The following is a 5,406-nucleotide window of genomic DNA, read 5'->3' as shown; positions in this document are numbered from 1 at the left end:
TTCTTTCTCGAACCTACGCTTAACCTGCTATGCTACCACTTGACTCCCTACTTATGCGTTCTTAATTGTGTGCTCTCTACGGACTTAATAATTGCATAGCAGCTCTTTTAATAGATTTTTTAAGAAAATGATATTTATAATAAAAATAGAATTTATAATCACTGCCACAAATAGATTAATTTTATATAATCTCATCAAAGATACTTCATGACTAGGTTATAGAATAGTTGGACAAGTTAATCAAATACAATGCATGTGACGTACATGACTGAAGTTCCTATCTGACTCACTGGCAACAAAAGGACCATAATGATGTTCTACATTATCTGTCTATTCTTCACATCATAGGAAAATCTTTCTCACATGTAACAAGGAAATGGAAGTCTTAAAAAGGGGGCAAAGGTGCTTAGTATTTATAAAATAGTACACTTGGAAACAATAAGAGTATCTATAATGTATGAATATCTACATTTTTATGATACGTAGATGTAGTCCTTCTAGAAAAGATCAATATTTTCAGTGGAAAATTTCAACACAATTCCATAACTGGCTGTTAACAAATAGTGGTTCAATTATTATATACAAAATGCCTGTAAAGATATCATTAGTTGTGGCATAATATACTTAAATGAAAGTATGTAGTTTTTACCAGTTTTTATATTATTTATTGGATAAAGACAGCCAGAAATCTAAATGAAGGGAGAGATAGGGAGAGAGAAAGGGGACCTACAGTCCTTCTTCAGCACTTGCAAAGCTTTCCCCCTGCAGGTGGGGACTGGGGGCTCAAACCAGGTCCTTGCTCATTGTAGCATGTGTGCTCAGGTACACCACTGCCCAACCCCCTCTTTTATTAGTATTTTTTTGAAATATTCCCTTTTGTTGCCCTTGTTTTGTTGTTGTTGCTGTCATTGATTTTGGATAGGAGAGAAAATTGGAGAGAAGGGGAGAGAAAGATAGACACCTAAACACCTGCTTTACCACCTGTGAAGTGACTCCCCTGCAGGTGGGAAGCCAGGGGATCAAACTGGAATTCTTCAACCACTCTTTACCTTTCACACCATGTGTGTTTAGACTGCTGTGCTACCTCCTGACACTCAATTCAGCCCCTTTTAACCAATTTTTTAACTTTACTTTTACTATGAGATTAAAAAAAGATTATTTGTTATTGGATAGAGACATAGAGATAAAAGGGGGAGATAGGGAGGAAGAGAAACACCTTCTGATCAGCTTAAATACCTGTGAAGTGACTCCCCTACAGGTGTAGAGCCAGGGACTTGAACTGGGATCCTAACTGGTTGTTGCTCTTTGCACTGCACGTGCTAAACCCACTGTGGTACCGCCAACTCCCTGGAGATCTTTTTCTAGTTTTGAATATTTGTAATTTTTTTGGTATATGTTCTAATAAAATCTGTTGTTACTATCTGATGTTATTATGTAAAATTATGTTCTGCATCCTGATAATACAATCAGTTATATTTATTGAAATGTCATTAATTAATTGTCCATTATTATTTTTTAAAGTTTTTTTAATTTAATTAATTTATTTATTTTCCCTTTTGTTGCCCTTGTTGTCTTTTTTAATTGTTGTTGTAGTTATTATTGTTGTTGTTATTGATGTGGTTGTTATTGGATAGAACAGAGAGAAATGGAGAGAGGAGGGGAAGACAGAGGGGGGAGAGAAAGATAGACACCTGCAGACCTGCTTCACCGCCTGTGAAGCGACTCCCCTGCAGGTGGGGAGCCAGGGGCTGGAACCCAGATCCTTACGCCGGTCCTTGTGCTTTGCGCCACCTGCGCTTAACCCACTGCGCTACCGCCCGACTCCCCCAATTGTTCATTATTTTACAGTAATACAGCAGTGAAAGTCTCTGAGGACAAAAAAGTCAGAATGGTAGAAAATCTCAAGAATGTGAAGTATACAACAAATTACTCACTGATTCTATTCATCTTCAAAAATATGAAAGAATTCACAGTGGAAAGAAAACCTATGGATGTAAACAGTGTAGTAAAACATTCAGTTGTCCCAGTCATCTTCAGGCCCATGAAAGAAGTAACAGTGGAGAGAAACCCTATGAATGTAAACAATGTAGTAAAACATTCAGTTGTTCCAGTAGTCTTCAGACACATGAAAGAACTCATAGTGGAGAGAAACCCTATGAATGTAAACAATGTTGTAAAACATTCAGTTTTTCCAGTAGTCTTCGAACATATGAAAGAACTCACAGTGGAGAGAAACCCTATGAATGTAAACAATGTAGTAAAACAGTTGTTCCAGTAGTCTTCGAACACTTGAAAGAATTCACAGTGGAGAGAAACCCTATGAATGTAAACAATGTAGTAAAACATTCAGTTGTTCCAGTAGTCTTCGAACACATGAAAGAACTCACAGGGGAGAGAAACCCTATGAATGTAAACAATGTAGTAAAGCATTCAGTTGTTCTAGGAGTCTTCCCTCACATGAAAGAACTCATAGTTTAGAAAAGAAAACACAAGTCGAACCTGAAATGGAATTGGAGTATTACACCAAAGTAAAACACTCTGGGGTGGGTGGGTGGGTGGGTGGGAGAATACAGGTCCATGAAAAATGATGAATGAAATAGCGGGGGTTGTATTGTTAAATGGGAATCTGGGGAATGTTATGCATGTAAAAAAAAAAAAAAGAAGTAGAAATGCAAAGCAGAAATTGACTGAGTTTGGAGTATGGCACCAAAGTAAGAAAGCAGAAGTACACTAGAGTTTGCAGTGAGTACCTCCCTAATACTTCCTCTCCACTTTTCCAAGCTTTGGGTCCATGATTGTTCAACAATTTGTTTGGCTTTGTATGTTAACTCTCTTTTCAGTCACCAGGTTCCAGGTGTCATCAGGATGCCGGCCAGACTTCCCTGGATTGAAGACCCCACCAATATGTCCTGGAGCTCAGCTTCCCCAGAGACCCACCCTACTAGGGAAAGAGAGAGGCAGACTGGGAGTATGGACCGACCAGTCAACGCCCATGTTCAGTGGGGAAGCAATTACAGAAGCCAGATCTTCTACCTTCTGCAACCCTCAATGACCCTGGGTCCATGCTCCCAGAGGGATAGAGAATGGGAAAGCTATCGGGGGAGGGGGTGGGATATGGAGATTGGGCGGTGGGAATTGTGTGGAGTTGTACCCCTCCTACCCTATGGTTTTGTTAATTAATCCTTTCTTAAATAAAAAAATAAAAAAAAGAAAGAACTCATAGTGCAGAGAAACCTTATGAATGTATACAATGAAAGCATAGTTTCTTCAGTTACATGATAGAACTCACAGTGGAGAGAAAGAAATCTCATGAATGTAAATGTAGTCAAACATTTAAGCCAGTTTTCTTTGGATACATGAATGATCTCACAGTAGAGGGAAACCTAATGAAAATAAACAGTGAAAAATTGGGAACTTAGATGTCAACCTTAGATGTATTCAAATCGATAACAGTTTTTGCACATATAAATTGATGGCATTAGAAAAACAATTATCAGTGTAGACCTTGTGGAGGGAGTTTACAGACCTAGAAAAGAACTTGTCCTGGAGTGACGAGTGAATGTAAAACTGGAATAATAGTGGATGCTACAATATGTGTATATAAATATTAAAAAAGTAAAAAATTAAATTGACAAATGTCTGCTCACACTGGCCTGGTCCTCAGCATTTGGAATCAGCTAAAGTGTTGAGCCAGGCCTGAACACCAGTCTGGACTCTGAGGTTGTCTGTCTACCTTGGGCCACCTGCTTCCCAGCTTGACCCTGCGTGTGCTTTTCAGTCTTTCACTTTTGAAATAGAGAAAATAAGATCATGGTGCCCTCCTCAACCCCTGTGTGTTAAAGGCAATCATGAAGTACCTCGTGAGTGAACTATCTTGAAACTGAGTATCTTCATTTGTGTCAGGCAAACCTAAGCCACTTGGATGATGATGAAAAGGCTGTTTTTAAAATATACATTTTATTTATTTAATACAGACAGAAAAATTGAGAGGGAAGGGGACCATAGAGAGGGAGAGACACCTGCAGCACTGCTTCACCACATGAAGGTTTCGCCCTGCAGGAGGGAACCAGGGACTTGAACTGAGCTCCTCCTGCATTGTAGTATGTGCATTCGACCAGGTGTGCCACCACCCAGCCCCTGAAAGGATGTTTTTTTAACCAGAGCACTGTTCAGCTCTGACTTGTTGTGGTGTGGGGGATGGATCCTGGGACTTTGGAGCCTCAGGCATGAGAATCTGCATACCCATATCAGTAAGTACACAGAGACAAAATTTTTGAAAACAGCTTTTTAGGTGGTATATCATGCTTCATTGTAAATGTGTCTCTTATCTTTTCTAAAATTACAAAATATAAAAGCATTAGAAGTTATACAAATAGATTACTTTTTGATCCATCATGACTCGTAGTCAAACCTTGCTCGCTTAACAGTGTCTCCATTTTTACATTGCTGAACAAAAAGTGATTTGTCTTCTGGTTCAAAATTAAGGTGATTATAGTTAGCTAGTGAAACAAAGTTTGTGAAGCTTTCACACATCACATCTCTGTAGAGTTTCTTCTCTGAAGGATTCAATAGTGCCCACTCCTCTTGAGTGAATATCACAACTACAGCTTCGTAGGTCACTGAGCCCTAAAATATGTGCAATGTGTTCATGTGAGAAAATGCGAGTGACAGATTAGCCATTCAGTCTCTGCTTTAGGAAGCCTGTGAATGATTCATCTGTAAACATGTCTTTGGTGACTTGAGAATCAAATACCTCTGAATCATTGTCTAGAAGTTGGTACATTGGTTAGAATACTGGGCATTCTTTCACGAGGCCCTGAGTACAATCCCTGGCATCTCATGTGACAGTGAGATATACCTATTCTCACTATCACCCCTCTGTAGTTTTGTAATTAGCTTATGATAAAACCTTAGGGCTGTGTGGGAGTACAACTGATAGGATGCTCACATTGCCATATAAAAGAACTTAGATTTTTGGTCCAGGAGGTGGCCTCTATGGATTATTGGTGACCTGTATGGCTACCAGGCCTCAGAGTCACCAGGTACAGACACATTTGTGCCATACAATAATAGCTCTCTCTTATTCTCTCCATATCTATATATGGATAAAGGCCTGTTGTGTCCATGGGCTGGATAAAGGAGGTGATGATGGATCCTGGCTTCAAATTGGTTGAATTGTGGGAAGAGGAATGACTAGACCTCTACTTACTTGATTTTTTTTAAATTATATCTTCGGGGCTAGGTGGTGGGACACCTGGTTAAGTGCTCACATTACAGTGTTCTGCATTATAAAAGAAACTTCTGCACTGCAAAAGATACCACTACCCAAACCAAGAGACCCCTCACAGAATGGCTGAAGATATTTACATGCCATACATCAGACAAGAGTTTAATAATCAAAATACA

The 5,406-nt window shown here is 39.2% G+C and overlaps 1 pseudogene; it reads left to right on the top strand.

Annotated features, from left to right (window-relative positions):
* Window positions 1-249: 249 nt before the first annotated feature.
* Window positions 250-2,758, top strand: LOC132542403 (zinc finger protein 709-like; annotated as a pseudogene).
* Window positions 2,759-5,406: the final 2,648 nt, after the last annotated feature.

The sequence above is a fragment of the Erinaceus europaeus genome, chromosome 13 (genome assembly GCF_950295315.1).
Source record: "Erinaceus europaeus chromosome 13, mEriEur2.1, whole genome shotgun sequence".
NCBI lineage: Eukaryota > Metazoa > Chordata > Mammalia > Eulipotyphla > Erinaceidae > Erinaceus > Erinaceus europaeus.
This window is presented reverse-complemented; position numbering and strand designations above follow the sequence as displayed.